The sequence below is a fragment of the Hemitrygon akajei genome, chromosome 11, assembly GCF_048418815.1.
Source record: "Hemitrygon akajei chromosome 11, sHemAka1.3, whole genome shotgun sequence".
Classification (NCBI taxonomy): domain Eukaryota; kingdom Metazoa; phylum Chordata; class Chondrichthyes; order Myliobatiformes; family Dasyatidae; genus Hemitrygon; species Hemitrygon akajei.
In genome coordinates this window covers 68706177-68720678 of record NC_133134.1, presented here as the reverse complement: position 1 = coordinate 68720678, position 14502 = coordinate 68706177, and the positions used below count along the sequence as shown (strand labels likewise).

Sequence of the window (14502 nt, the reverse complement as noted above, 5' to 3'; positions counted from 1 at the left end):
GAAATTTAGCCCTCAGCAGACCACGAACCTCCTGGTTCATCCATGGCTATTGGTTTGGGAACTACAGTAAGTTCTCAGACACACAGTCATCCACACAGGTTTTTAATGAAGTTGGTGACAACGATGGCATACTCATCCAGACCATGACGAATTCCCGAAACAGTCCAGTCCATCGATTCAAAACAGTCCTGTAAACACTCCTGGGCTTCTGTTGTCCATACCTTTTTGGTGCTGCAGTCTTCAGACTCTACCTGTAATCAGGGAGTAGAAGTACAGCCAGGTGATCCATTTCCAAAGTAAGGCTGTGGATGGTGGTGTAACAGTGGTCCAGTGTGTGGTTTCAACTGGCACTAAAAGTGTTGATGATAATTATTTAGTGTCTTTTCCGCTGCCCTGGTTAAAATCTCCCAAAATGATGAGAAAAGCATCAGGATGTGCTGTTTCATGCCTGTTCGTCATGTCACTCAGTTCGCCTAGGGCCTGTTTGACATTGGCCCGAGGTGGAATGTACACCGCTATTAGAGGCAGGTAAAATGGTCACTTTTTAGTAAGGTGTTCTAGATCTGGTTAAGAGCTTTGGAACTTCAGCAACACATTTGTACACCACAGGGAGTTGATTATGAAGCAAACCACCCCCCCACCCCCCGACCTTTGGCTTTTAAAGACTATGTCTCAACTTGACAGTGTATTGTGAACCTATCAATCTGAATCCCTGCGTCTGGAACAGAAGGTGTTAACCAAGATTCTATGAAACAAAAGGAAGCAACAGCTTTTGATGTCTCTCTGGTACAGCATTCTAACTCTGAGATCTTCAGTTTTATTCACCAGAGACTGCACGTTTGCTAGCAACGTAGTTGGTATTGGGAGTCGAAAACCTAGTTTTATTTTTAAATATATAAACACACTATTAACCCAATGTGACAACCTCATTCCTGCCATCACCTTAAGGGGATAGTGCGCCTGCTACAGTTGGCATTATTTTTTCATTGGTTTTAAGCAGCAATAGATTAACCGCATTAAAATATCGTTCCTAACTGTACAGACCTTAGTTGCAGTTGTGGCTCTCAGCTGTAGCAGGCTGAAACAGGAATATTTAATTGTATCCATCAAGCAGCTGCTTCACGTTCATCCTTAAATTTAGTGCTCCAGAAGATGGAGGATGCAAGATTAGACTGAAGAAAATAGGATTATTCTCTGGATAGAAAAAGATGGAGGAGATTTCATCGTTGCAATTAATAACTGGCTCATATTCGATCAATAAGGAAGTTGCTTCTATTAGCTAATAGTTTGAAGGAGACACCAATTTAAAAATACAATGCAAATAGGATGAAGCGTTTTACATACCAACAACACTATTTAGGTTCATGGACAGTAAAAGAGGAAAATATAAACCTTCAAAATAGAACCGTATAATATGCATGGGGCAAGAGCAGAGGGTGGGGGAAAATAAAGAGGAACTGATCAATTGCTTTACCAGGAAAAGATTCAATGAGCAGAATGGCCTCCTTCCATGTTGTCATAGTACAATTTTATGATGGTAAGAAAATGCCCTGTAAGCTCAATTTCTTATTGCTGAACAGTAATGTATGCCAATCAAGGAAGCAAATGAAAGTTAAAAAGCACTTTTTCCTTTATTGCAGGAGAAGCTTCAAATATTAAACAATATTTGAGAGCAAAACATAAGACACAAAGTTTAACATAAAATACTGTCACTTCTCCCAGCCCAACAAAATTGAAGTTAAGAAATAACCTTGGTGTCCCCACATTCTTTCATGCATTTAGAATCAATCATAAATGACTCCAGAGTCTAATTTAATTACAAGACACCAAGATGCTGAATATCCACTTTATCTCCTCTCCCATTTCCCTTGATCTTAATAAGTACATTTGCATTAGTTCCCTGCTCCTTCATACATCTTAATAAAAGATACAAACAAAAATGGGACTGCAGTCTAAAACTCCCTCCACCCCAGAAAAAGTACTCAACTACTGGAAGTATCTTTCATTTGAGATGCTAAACTGTGACCTGTGAGCTCTCACTTAGGTGTAAAATGATTCAAGACTGTCTGAAGCAGGGTTTCTCAACCAGGGTTCGGAGGGACCCTAGGGTCCCGTGACAGGTCGCTAGAGATTCCGTGAGAGACTGTGATTAAAAAATATTGCTTTTTTAAGCTCACACTACGCACAATGCTAGCGTTTGCAGTAGTACACAGTGACTGAGCAGCCCCGTTAGCAATCTCAGCCCAATATGGCAGTGCATACTTGGACCGTGTTTATTTTGTTGAGTCCAGTCTCAGTTTTTGACACAAGATAGGGGAGGCTGTTGGTAATTGGCAAGTGCTGTGTTGCATGGAGGGGAAGACGGTAGGTTGAGGAGAGCAGAGTGCATTTTCCAGGCATTGAATGGACTCACCTAATTTGGGCTGTGACACCAGCCTCTCCCTCCCAAATTACCTCATAACTTCCCCTTCTGTGCTGCCAATAGACTTATGGGAGCGAACAAACTATCAGTAGAGAATTGGAGGGAAATTTTCATTCTAAAGACTGTCCAATGTGGCAATATTTGAAGAGGAGTTGTGAGAAGCAAGAGGAGGATTCTAGGCCTAAGCCTACGGACAGTTCTGATAAGGAGAGAGATGAAGAATTACAATCTTCTGAGTCATTTCACTGCAATAGTGCAACAATGGACACAAAAGAAACCCATCTTACAATGAAAGCTACTTATTGATGGGTTTTACATGGACTAGTAATACAAGTTTTTCCCTGTTCCATTGTGCTTAGTCTAAGGCAAACAACTTACAAATGTAGCAATGGCTCCAGCAAAATTAAAAACTATACATCACAGCCACATGACGCGCAGAAGTGTGATTATTTTAAATGACTATTGGAATGTCAAAACAAACAGGCTAAAGGTTTTGAAAATAAAGTCACAGCCAGTAAAAAGAACCAGGAAGCAAGTTATTTAGTAGCTTTAAGACCAGGTCACTTGAGAATGTTTTTAAAAAACTGAAAACCTGGACAAAGAGCACACCAATCTCCTGCTACATACAGAAACCCAGTGGTTTTACAGAGGAAGAGTTCTCAACAGGGTGATTGACCTGAAACAGACATTTGATATCATACGAACCAGTTGGACAAGTCCCTGCAAGGCAATGGAGAAAATGTTTTGACTTCAGGTGACAAAATTCTTGGATTTAAAAGGAACCAATCTTTGGAAAAATCATGTTGCTCAAGGAAATCTCGAAATGTTTCCACTGCAGCTGCTTCAGCTCAAGAGTGGGGAAGGATATTAGAAAGTTGAGAGTCTTATTGAAAACCACCTGGAAGAACTGCGTAACAAAATTGAACAGTATTTTTCCTCCCTTTCAACCCAAGTGTACGACTGAGAGAGGGACCCTTTTCTGAATCTTCTGCTCAGCCTGAGAACTTGACTTTGAGAGAAGAGGAAGAACTTTAAGTTGTAGTCTGATCGTGCACTCAAGATCAGATTTACTGACCTGCCCCTGGACAAGTTCTGGATTTCTGTGGAAGAGCATCCTGCCATTCATAGGAAAGCAATGAACATTTTGCTGCAGTTTACAACTTCTTACATGTGCGAGAAAGCTTTTTCTTGTTTAACAAGCATCAAGAGCAAGGATAGAAATAGTTACTTTAGTTGAAGGTGAAATCCATGTGCTTATCTCAAGTTCAACTCAGAATTGAGAAATTTGTTATCTTTGCCTTATGAGTTTTTAAAATTTATGAAAGGGAAGAGATTAACTTCAAGGTAAGCCAAGCCTAACTATCACAAACAAGATAAAATCTGCAGATGCTGGAAATCTGATTAACACAGACAAAATGCTGGAGGAACTCAGCAGGCCAGGCAGCATCTTGGGGGGGGGGGGGGGGGGAGAAAAACACTAGGCAATAGGATCCCAAGGGAGATGGTGGATGTTTAGCTGAATTATGTGCTAGATGCAGAGACTAATGGAGGCCACCATCTCTGTCCTCAACCACATCTGTTCTTGCCCCATCTTCCCGCCATCCTACTAGGGAGAGGGTTCCTCTTGTTTTCACCTACCACCCTCCATGTTCAGCACATAATTCTCCGAAACTTCTTCCAATGGGATCCCACCAAGCACATCTTTCCCTCCCCCGCCCACTTTCTGCTTTCTGCAGGGATTACTCCTTACGGAACTCCCTTATCCATTTGTTGCCCCCCCCCCCCACTTATCTACCCTCCTGGCACTTACCCTTGGAAGCAGAACAAGTGCTACACCTGCCTCTACACCACCTCCCTCACTACCATTCAGGGCCCTAAACAGTCCTCCCAGGTGAGGCAACATTTCACCTATGAATCTGTTAGGGTCATTTACTGTGTCCAGTGCTCCCGGTGTGGCCTCCTGCATAACTGGTGAAGCCTGACATAGATTGGGAGAACACTTCACCAAGCATCTACTCCATCCACCAGAACAAGCAGAATCTCCCAGTGGCCACCCATTTTAATTACACTTCCCATTCCAATAAGTCAATCCATGGCCTCTTCCACTGTCATGATGAGGCCACACTTAGGTTGGAGGAACAACACCTTATATTCCGCTTGGGTAGCTTCCAACCTGATGGAACGAACAACGCCCCTACCCCTCTTCACCATTTTTCATCCCCTTTTCCCCTCTCACCTCATCTCCTGCCTCGGGTGTTCCTTCCCACTTTCATTCTTCCATGGTCATTTGTCTCTTACCAATCAACTTCCCAGCTCTTTGCTTCATCCCTCCTCCTCCAGGTTTCACCTATCATCTGGTGGTTCTCTCCCCTCTCCCCCACCTCGTAAATCTACTCTTCAGCTTTTTCCCCTCCAGTCCTGCTGAACTGAAGGGTTTCAGTCTGAAACATTGACCGTACTTTTTTCCCACAGATGCTGCCTGGCTTGCTGAGTTCCTCCAGTATTTTGTGTGTGTTACTAAGCTTAACTATCTATATCTTCCCACCCCCACCCCCCAAGTAAAGTTGGCTAAAAAATTATTCTTGACTCTAGAGCATTGACAATTTGTTTTGGATTATTAAATCTACAACTTACTAATAATGCTAATGTACCATGAGCTCTTGATACAATTTTTATGCAGGGGTTCCCTGAGACCTGAAAATTTCAAGGGTTCATCCAGGGCAAAAAGGTTGAGATAAACTGGTTTAAAGTGGTGAATCTGGATTTCAGCTGGGCCAATATGAACCATGTAAGCAGCAACAACAGAAAACACATACAGAAATTTGTGGTGTAAATTGGAGGTTATATTTCCTACATTACAAAAGGAAATACATTTCAAAGAATGCTTCATTGGCAGTAGAAAGCTTTATGAAATCCTGATAGTATGTGAAAGCTATAAATACATTAGAACAGAAAACTCTCCTAGCTCTAATACAAGCACTGATTGGAATCTGTTATTAAGAAAAATCAATAAGACCACTCATTCAGAAACTTATACCTAATATCAAAGCAAATGTTTCTGTCTTCCTGCAATCTATATTGACTTAGACCTTTTATGATATAGAAATTTGGGGGCTACAGTTTTTAATATTTATTTAGCTTCAATTGCGCAAGGAAAAAAAACATGCTTTTCATTACCTTAAGACCAACCCGAACGAGCCAATTGTTTTTGTAAGTATACTGAGCTACCCCAGTGTCATTCTATTCTCTGCAATGCACCAGGCACTGCAGTAACTTGGAAAACGACATATCCAATACTGCAGCAGTGCACATCATTGAATTGACTGCCATGCCAAAAACCTATTTGCCCACCAGTTTGACAGCATTATGTAGAGCTCTATTTGATGAGTATTGATTACAATCCTAATGGACTATTTACAATGGGATGGAAGGAAATCTATGAATGCAGCCTTCTGCTGACTCTTCAAGTCCAAGTACTAAGAGCACTCCATTTGCTGCTGTTTTGTTATTCTGGAAACAACAAAGATCATGTCTCTGCAACAAATTATTGTTTAGACATTTTATTTTCACAATGCACGCCAGGTACAATATTCTTTCCCAAGGTACAATAGCTTAAACACAATGGACATATCCCAGTGAGTAATTTAAGAGGTAGAGCATGAATATCGGTCAGTATTTTGTTGCTGAACCTATCCATTGCAGCTAAACCTGCACCACAATTAACCGCAGCATTTAGATTTTTCTTCCTATTCCTTATATTCTAATTATTATCCTTATATTTCTGTTGTTTGAATATCAGGCAAGAATGTAAATATCTTCAGCTGCAACATCATCTTTACAAAATGATTACTGAGCTAAACCTAGTGCAACTTAATGAAAAAGAATCAATCTGAAAGCCCAAAATTAATGACAGAGAAATAGGAAGAATTTGATAGACCAACAGGAATGACAGCTACCTGCCAAATAAGTCATTCCATTACCACTAAAAGTAAACCCTTGATTATAAAACAACACAACCCAAACAGTTGGAGTTAAAATTCTAATATATGGAATTTGGATGATATAGTGATATTGGCCTACAAATAAATTCATTTCCAGTACCAAAAATAATCAGTGCAGAGGCCCCAGATGTTTGAATCTGTATCAATAATTTGGATCAGGAAATTGTTTGCTAATGATACAAAACTGGACATTAGTTTTGAACTGAAATGATAGAGTGACTTCCAGACAATATGGACAGGCCAAATACATGGTAGATAACAGCAATGTGGCAAAACACATTTCACTTCTGTGGAAAATACAGAAAAGAATTTTTTTAAATATATAAATGGCAAGAGACTAAATAATATTTAGATGGACGTTGATTTGCTGGACAGGCTTCAGTGAAAGCCAACACAAAACAGCAATCATTTATGGAAAGCTGTGTTGGGCAATTGTACATCAACGTTTCAGGCAGATACCCTTCACCAGTAATACAAACAATACGGGAAAAATGCCAGAACTAGATGGGTGGGGGCAGTGGAGTGGAAGGACAAGCTACAAGGTCACAGATGAAACTGTGTGGGTGGGAGAAGAGGGATGAACTAAGAAGTTGGAGAGGTGATAAATGGAAAATTAAAAGGCTGAAGAAATCTTGAGAATGGATCATGGGAAAAAGGGAAGAAGTGGCACCCAGGGAAAGATAAAAGATAGATGAGGAGAAGATGCAAAGTCTACAGTGGAGATATGAAGACGGAAGGGAAAAGGGAAGGGGTAAGAAAAGATCACCCAAAGTTGGAGAAGTCTATGTTTGTACCATCAGGTTAAAAGCTATCTAGACGGAATACAAGATGTTGCTTCTCCAACTTGAGAAAGTCCTAATGGCAAAAGAGGAGGGCATGTCTGAACGGGAATGGGGATCAAATTAAAATTTGCAGATGACACCAAGATTGGGGCATAGTGCACAGCAAGAAAGGCTATCAAAGTTTCCAGCAGCATCTGGACCAGCTGGAAAAATGGCAAATTGAATTTAATGTATATAAGCATGAGGTGTTGTACTTTGGGAGGACAAACCTCCATAGGACTTGCACAGTGAACAGCAGGACACCAAAGATTGCAGTAAAACAGAGGGATCTGGGAATGCAGATCCATAATTCATTGATAGTGTTGCCATAAGTAGATTGGATCGTAAAGAGAAATCTTGACACGTTGGCTTTCATAAATCAAAGTATGGGTACAGAAGCTGGGATGTAATTGAATTTGTACAAGACGTTGGTGAGGGCTAATTTGGATACTGTGTGCAGCTCTGGTCACCTACCTGATTGAAGGAGAACAGAGAAGGCTTACAAGGATGCAGCTGGGACTGGAGGACCTGAGATGTATGTAATGGTTGAATAGGTTAGGACTTTACTGCCAGGAGTGTAGGAAAATGAGGATAGATTTGATAGAGGTATAAAGAAGGAGGGATATAGACCAGATAAATCTAGCAGGCTGTTTCCACAGAGGTTAGAAGAGACTAGAACAAGAGGTCACAGGTTAAACATGAAAGGTGAAATAATTAAGAGGAAACTGGTGGGGGTGGGGGAAGAAAGACAGAGAGAGAACTTCTTCACTCAGAGGGTGGCAAGTGTGGAATAAGCTGCTAGAGGAACCAGTGGATGTGGTTCAATATCAACATTTAAGAGCAACTTGGATAAGTACATGGCTAAGAGTGGCTTGGAGGGCTATGGTCCAGATGCCTAGTCCCATCAAGCTGCATAATACAGACCGGATGGGCTGAAGGGACAGTTTGTGTTGTAATGCTCTAAGACTGACTGACCAGCAGATCAGGCAGTATCCAGTTGAGAAAGAAGGTGGGGGGGGGGTGGGGGGGGCGGGGAGTAGTGTGAGAAGCTGCAAGTGACAAGTGGGGAATGCAAAGTACTATGTAGTAATCTGATGGGAGAGGGCTGTGGACCATTGAATAAAGGAGATGGGAATGTGGTGGGGTGGGGGAGGGTAGATGAAGTGATGGACAGGTCATGAGGGCAGGGGAAAGTAAGGAGTAGGGATAAAGAGAAAAGGTAAAGGGGCCATAGCAAAATGGTTGGTCAATGGGTGGGGGGGGGGGGCGCAGGTGGGAAAGAGCAGCAATTACCAAAAGTTAATAAACTGATGTTCATGCCATCAGCCTGGAAACTACCATGATGGAATTTGAGGTGTTACTCCTCTAATCTGCATTTGACTTTAAAGTGACAGTGGAGGAGCACTGTCACATTGAAGTCCAATGCAGACTGGAGGACAGGCATGACAGTGTGGGATTAGGAAGTGGAGTTAAAATAGCTGGCCATCAGGAACTCCTGGAAGTTGTGGCAGAGCAGCAAATGTGCACAAAGCAATCCCCCAATCTTCATTGGGCCTCACTGATGTAGAGAAAGCTGCATTGGATACAATAAATAACATTGATGGATTTATCTAACTTCCAGTAAATGCTCCCCTTTCCTGTGTCTCACATACCCCTAGTTTTCTTATTCCTATGGCCTTTACCTTCACTTCTAGACCTTCCACCTTCTTGTTCTCCATTTGCTTCCCATTGTCACATGGTCTACTGTCCTCTTCCATCAGTTACTTTCAGCTGTTTGCCTTCCTGATATATCACTTCCAGTTTCTTACATTATTCCCCCCTTCCTCACTCCTCCACCACCCTCCTGCCTTCCCCTTCTCACCTGGATAAACCTTACATCTACCAGATCCTGCTCCTTTGCCCATCTTATCCCCTATTCTGGCTTCTGTCACCTTCTTTTCTAGTCCTGAAGGGTCTCAGACTGAAATGTCAACCATTTATTTCCTGACAGACTTACTGAGTTCTTCTAGCAGAAATAGAAATGTATTACAGTTCACAGATTTTCTGGTGGATATCAGCATTACCTGCTATTTAGATGGCAAGCAATAGTCTAGCCTCATCAAGACCAAAAACAGATTGTGTCCTGGTCTTGCCACTTCATTACCAGCACTAAAACATTAGCAACATTTAAGACAACAATCAGCACACTCCCTACAATTGAAGGCCCGTCATTGATAAAGCAGTGATGTTTGACCATAAAACACTACCCTGAGGAACTCCTACAGTGATGTCCCCCACAGGTTAATCAGATGAATTCCTAGGATGTCAGAACTATCAGGTAGGGGAGTTAGTGAAATTCTTCTGTAAGGAGAGCTTAAACTTTAGAAGAGATACCTTTTAAAGTTTACCAAATATTCCCCCCCACCCAGAAGTATACAGAGATTGATGGACAGATGGGCCTTCCTGCTATTCTCTTCCCCATCCCCCACATCAATCCAGCCATCTGGGGCAAATAGAACCAGGAGTCAATGTGCCAAAATAAGGGCTCAACCATCCAAGATGGTTAAGATGAAACATTTTCCATTACAGTACAAGTGTCTTTGGAATTCTCTATCCAAGACTGTGGAGGCTTCAATCACTGTGCACTTTCCAGGCAGAAATTGATTGTATTTTTAAAAGATATCAAGTGAATGGTGGGTTTAGTGCAAGGACATATTGCAAAGATAAAAGAACAGTCATGATCTTATTAAATGGCAGAGCAGGCACAAAATGGAATGGTCTATTCCTCAGAGCCAAGAGTCAAACCCCTGAACCAGTCTTTCCAACCATCATGTCTAAGCGGACACTTTGTCCATCTACACTAATCCCATTTGTTCAAATTAGATCAACGTCATTCTGTGTCTTGCCTATTCAAGTGCCTGCCTAAATACCTCTCAAAATGTTGTGAATGTTTTGGATTCCATATCCTAGATATTAACCACTGTAAACCCAAAAATTTTCTCTCAGATCCCCTCAAATTCTTCATCTTCAAGATGGCACCAGCAAACATGACCAACGACAACATCCTACAGACAGCTCATGAAACTACTTTCAAATACGATTCTACTACTAAACTAGATATGATTGGAACCTAAGATTTACATTTTGATGACTCTTTGGGCTGACTGAGCGATCTGGCACTTCACTGTCTCAAAGAGTTTGATGAGGTTTAGAGTGGCATGTGACACCTGAAAGCCTGGTGATAGGGTCAGAGGCCATGATCAACTCCAATGTTTCTCTCTGATTGACACATTGTACAAGGCTGAAGTTGACAAAGGACAGACCAGAGGACGGGCGGGTGTTATGTGTCATCCGCCTGCATTTGACTAGTTTTCCTCTCCCTCTCACTAGCTACTGTTGGAGGAAGGTTCAAAACTCTAAGGATTGATTAGCAAGGCTGTGGACATGTTTTAAAAGACATTGGGGTCTATGTATCATAACCCTGCTCATTTCTTTTGCTGTTTTTGAGCAGTCTGATCAATGCGGACTGGGGTGCTCAGGTGAAGAATGGCCCTGTGACTTGCAGTGGGCTAGCAGCGCGGTGCTGAACTGAATACAACGGGACTCCTGGTTTGTTGTTTGATATTCTGTGTTATTTGCTTGGTTTTTGCCATTTGCACAATTTGTTCTCTTTTCACACTTTGGTGTTTGACATTTTCTTGCAAGGGTTCCATGGTGTTTCTTTATATTGTGGCTGCCCACAGGTGGAATTATATTCTGTATACATACTTTAATGAAAGTACCGTAGATTCCGTACTACAGAGCGCACCTGATTAAAAGCCGCAGGCTCTAATTTTAGAAAGAAAATCAATTTTGTACTTGTACAAGCCGCACCGGATTTTAGGCCGTAGGTGTCCCACGTTGTAATATGAGATATTTACACAGAAAGATATTACACGTGAGGATTTTTTAACTTTTAATTAAATCCGTATGGTAACATAAACAAATACATATTGCAAATGCTTTTTTTCGAACCGTGCCTGTAACACGGCTACTTTTAAATATACATACGTATCGGTAACACACAAATTACGTTGCGTATACTTTTTTACTGAACAGTGCACGAACAACATTCCAATATCTCCTAACGACTGGTAAAAAAATATATACTGCAGCCTACCAGGAAAAGTTATTGATCGCCTTTAACTTAAAAGCAGCGTTTTCGCTCGGGTCTAATGCCGCTCGCCCCCACCTTCCCGTTTATCGCAAACCGGTATTTCCCACAAAACGCGGCGAAACCGAATGTGACGTCATAGCATCCCGGGATGTAGTACAGAAAACAAATATAGTTAAAACACTTCTAACTTTAACTAGAAAATACTAACAAATGAATTACTAAGCGAAAATATTATAAACTAAATAACTGCCATAAAGGCAGCACAATGCTTTTCTTCGAGTGTTTTCCATGTTGATGAGGGTGAGTACAAATGACTGATTTACAATAATTTAATTGTGAAAGTGCGCTTGATTTATCGTACAATTTCATTGGACCTCTGTGAACTACTCATCAATTTTATTGGTCTACTGTTACGAGGCAAAATGTTTTTGGCGGCATGAAAAAAAACCATGCATTAGCCGCATCGTAGTAAAAGCCGCAGTGTTCAAAGCTGTTCAAAGCGTGGGAAAAAGGTAGCGGCTTATAATCCGGCATCTACGGTACTTTGAATATTTGAAACTCTTTCCTTCCAACTTAAACTCATGACTTTGTTTTTCATACCTTTTAACTTGGGAAAGATACTGTATACCTCCTCAAAAAGTTATACATCTCTATCTGGTTATAACTCTGCCTCATTCACTTCAGCAAAATCATGCCAAGCCTTTCCAATCTCTTCCAGAACTAAAGTCCTCCAGCCTACAAAACATACTGGCGAATCTTCTCTGCAGTGTCCCTCAGTATGGCAACCAAAAATGTAATCTGTCGTATGACCTAGCCAGTATTTTGTAAAGCTGCAACACAAAGTCTAACTTTTATATTTTATGTCCCAATATAAGCCAGCCATACAGCTTCTCCAACACAAAGGGAACTATGGAATTCAACTTTGTTTATCAACATTCCTTCAAGCCCCACCATTTACTAGTGTCTCAACGCCATTTTACTCCAAAATGCAGCATTTCACCCAACACTCCAAACTTTAAATCTAATCTATATCTTGCTATAGCTTTAGACAACCTTCTTTACTATCTACAACACCAGTTTAAGTCACATATAAACTTAATTATCATGTGAAAAAGAACCTAGTTCCTTCCCGGTGAATATGACGAATAAACTCTTCTCTGGCATGCAGCTAAGTACAGATATCAATTATAATCGATGTTTCAATGACAACATCTGCCATCTTCATCAGGGAAGATGGCAGAATTTGTCATCAAAACGTCAGTTATAATCAATAACTGTACCTGATTGGAAGTCCAAGGGATTATTCATTACTAATCACGTTTCTATTTCTCATGATTTACTCATTCAGAGACCAACTATGTTTTAGACATCAGCCAAGTTGCCCATGGTTAGGTCTTGCTGAGTGCAGAGTTGCTCCAGTATTTTGTGAATGTGTAATTGTGTACGTCACATAAGATAATTTTTTGGAAAGAAATGTTTACTAAATCAGGGAAATTTTAATTAACAGTTAGTGAAGTTTTGTATAAATGAGAAAGGCTTGCCTTTTGTATCTTTTCTCACCGAGTACAGCTTCATAACAACGGAAGAAATGGGATACACAAAACTAATTGCACTTCCACAAAACGCAATCGAAAATGCGTAACTGTGGCATAAAATCTGAACTATTCTTGACTGCAATATCTAGTTTGATTAAAAGTGTCATTTGAAATTTAGGGTTAGGATTTAACAATACACTGAGAAAAGGCAAAAGGAACAAGGTTTGCTTCTTTAAACTGACAAACCAGCAATAGGAATTGAAAGTCAGTGTTACATCTTTGCCAAAATTGCCCTACAAAATCCTTACGACATAATCATACCCTCTTCCCCCCCCAGTCCTGAAACTTCAACTGTTTATTTCCCTCCATTGATGCTGTCTAATCTGCTGAGTTCCTCCAGCATTTAGGTCTGCAGAATTGAGTTTATGACATAAGCACATAATGGCATTCTTCTTGATTGATTTCATTCCAATTTCTGTAGTTCATTGAGAGCCTCTAGTGGCAGAATGTGAAAACACAGCTGAATTTCACAAGACAGAAAACAAAATGTCTTCAATGCCAAACCAACTATGGAAATCCAAAAATAAAAATATCAGTAACTGTTGAGGAAAACATTAATATTTCAGGTTAATGATCTTTTATCACACATCATACCTTCCTTGTCTTAAGCACTCTGCTTATGTTTAACACTTCTGTGCTACTGGCCATAAATAAATTCATTGTTGAAAATGATGCTTTTTGTTATGTTTCTACTGACTGAAATAAAATTTCATTCATTTCATTTCAAATTCCAAGACCAAATATTCAACACTCACAGCTCGTCAGATGTACAGAATACTTAGTTACTAGTCAAATGAAAAGGGAAGTCAGAATCAGATGAGTGGCTAATCATACATCTTCATTCATTCTAAAATTATGATGCACACCTTAAACTTATGAGTTCATGCTAACTCAGGATTTAGAAAATTAATACTTCTCTTCTTGCAGACTTCACGAGACAGTTTGCCTACAAAATGCCAAACTAAAATGGCTGAATAGGGAAATAAAATGAACCTGACAAATAACCTAATGATAGTTTTTGCAAATAAAATACAGAATAGTGATTAAGTTTCAAAAGACTTAGACTTCAGTCACAAGCACTAGCTGAGGTGGGACTAAGAGCATAGTCCAATCATAAACTTTGACTGACCACAAAAGGCATTATACCTGCAGCAAATTTCTTGCTAACTGTAACCAACACATGTTGCAAAACATCAGAATCAATGTGCTCTCAATGGGAGGTATACAAAAAGCTCATCTTCGGGTGAAAGGAGAATCAGAATGCAGTATGTGACAGAACATGTAGAGATCCAAGCTCGACAGTCCTGCCTTATTCAGGTCATGAGTGGCAGTGGACAATTAAAATTCAAAGTTCAAAGTAAATTATCAAAGTACATACATGTCAGCATTAACAAGCTTGAGATTCATTCCCTTGCAGGCATACTCAATAAATAACCATAACAGAATCAATGAAAGACCGCACCAACTTGGGTGTTCAACCAGTGTGCAAAAGACAAACTAAATACAAATAAAAATAAGTAATAAATAG

The 14502-nt window shown here is 40.4% G+C and overlaps 1 protein-coding gene across 3 annotated transcripts in view; it reads right to left on the bottom strand.

Moving 5' to 3' along the window:
* The window catches only part of usp22 (ubiquitin specific peptidase 22), a 218655-nt gene that overhangs the window by 145058 nt on the left and 59095 nt on the right, over window positions 1–14502 (bottom strand). The window contains exon 1 of one of the 3 annotated variants that reach the window (XM_073061030.1): window positions 5600–5619. The exons of the other annotated variants lie outside the window; for them this stretch is intronic. The gene's annotated coding sequence lies outside the window, so the exon portion shown is untranslated. Of the gene's footprint in view, window positions 1–5599; window positions 5620–14502 lie in introns of those variants that run through there. 3 annotated transcript variants of the gene reach the window in all.